The sequence below is a fragment of the Egretta garzetta genome, unplaced genomic scaffold (assembly GCF_000687185.1).
Source record: "Egretta garzetta isolate BGI_Z169 unplaced genomic scaffold, ASM68718v1 scaffold79, whole genome shotgun sequence".
In the NCBI taxonomy this organism is placed as follows: Eukaryota; Metazoa; Chordata; class Aves; order Pelecaniformes; family Ardeidae; genus Egretta; species Egretta garzetta.
Window position 1 is genome coordinate 3,253,227 of NW_009260791.1, and position 1,611 is coordinate 3,254,837.

At 53.9% G+C, this 1,611-nt stretch overlaps 1 protein-coding gene across 1 annotated transcript in view; it reads right to left on the reverse strand.

Annotated features, from left to right (window-relative positions):
• Nucleotides 1-1,059, reverse strand: part of JDP2 (Jun dimerization protein 2) — an 18,899-nt gene extending 17,840 nt beyond the window's left edge. Inside the window, exon 1 of the mRNA XM_009646669.2 lies at nucleotides 985-1,059. The gene's annotated coding sequence lies outside the window, so the exon portion shown is untranslated. The remainder of the gene's footprint in view (nucleotides 1-984) is intronic.
• Nucleotides 1,060-1,611: the final 552 nt, after the last annotated feature.

Below are 1,611 nucleotides of genomic sequence, written 5' to 3' on the forward strand. Positions count from 1 at the left end.
GCTCTGTGCGGAGCCCCCGCTCCTTGGCCCTGCCCCTGAGAACAAGGTGGCAAAGCGCCAGAGAGAGTGGCCAGGGCTCCCCTGCACCAACCCCACCTCACCCAGGCCCCAAAGACAGAGGGGCAGGGGGGGCTGCAGGGCAACCCCGCTGCCCCGTAGGAAGCGAGCTCCTTCTCACCTCATCCCACCCCAGCCCAGCCTGCTCATGCCCCACACAGTGCTGTCTCCCCCCCATACACAGGTCAAGGGCTGTCAGCCCCATCTCTGCCAGCCCCTTGACTGGGATGGAGAAGAGCCAGGAGGAAGCAGAGGGGTTCAAGGCTCTCCTGCCCAGCTGCTTTGGTGTTCCTCCCTTATCATTGCTGGGACATCCCAGGAGGGACATTGCCTGAGGCACAGGCATGCTCGTGGTGGTGCCCTGCACTCTAGCACCATGATGTCAGGCGGCGATGGGGGAGCAGGTGGTGGACTGGGGCCTTCCTGATAACTTATTTGCATGGATTTGAATTGTCACCTTCCTCTTTCTCTCTAACATTGGCCTCTTCCCACCCGCATCTGCCAAACCCTTCTGGGAAGCAAAGCTCTGCACAGCCGCAGGGCCATGCTGGACCTGCCACAGATACTGGATGCTCCAGGGCTGTTGCTCCTAAAGCATTTCAGGACAGAAATGTTCCTTTTTCTTTGGAAAGAAAAAATACTAGAGTGGTTAGAAAACCACTGGACTGAGTGGCACTACCCAGCTCCCTCTGCCTGCGCCTATGCCCAAAATAAATGGGGAAAGAGACGAGACGTGTCTCCCGAACAGGACGAACCACAAGCGAGGACTCGCAACCAGCAAATTTCTCTGAGACCTCTTGCATGTCCCTGGGCCCTGTGGGCAGGTCATTACGGACAAGAGGAGTCTCTCATGGAGCCAAGCGATACTGCCCTGTGTCCTATCCTCCCCACCCACCCAGCTGCACAGACAGGCACCATCCACCCTACCTTGTTATCCTTCTCCTGGCTTGTCAGCCATTGTTAATTTTCAGGATTCACCAATTTCATTTCTTTTCACCACTGATGATTCATGCTATTCATCATCTGCAAGGTCTCACCGCCAGCACTTCCAGCCTTGTCCTCGTCATCTGCGTTCAGCAAGAGAGAGAATTCAGTTGGGGAGCTGGGACTGAGTGGGAAGAGGGGACCAGAAGTGCTGCCTTCAATATAGAATATACTTTTCCCAAGTTGTCCTGCAGAAATAGGAATGTTACAGTGATGCTGCACACGGATCCTTATTCCCACTCTCCTCATGTTGTTATTTTTTTCCTTTCAGAGAGGCAGAATACTTTCTATACACCTTTGCATACAACCCCGGTATTTCTTTAATCTTGGCACCTCATCTTGCGGGGGGGAAGGGAGAAACGCAAGCTGAGATGTATTTTTCCCATATGCATTCCTTCACCTTCCCGTATCAGATAGGACAGACTTTTCTAGTGCCTTAAGCTGGAGGGATCCCAATGTGGTTAGCAAACCATCTCTCTCTCTAGCAATTCACGCAAGTTGCCTTCAGGGCATGGCAACTCCCTCGCAACTGCTGCAGTCCTGAGGGAAGGGAGAGGGAAAACCAGGGAG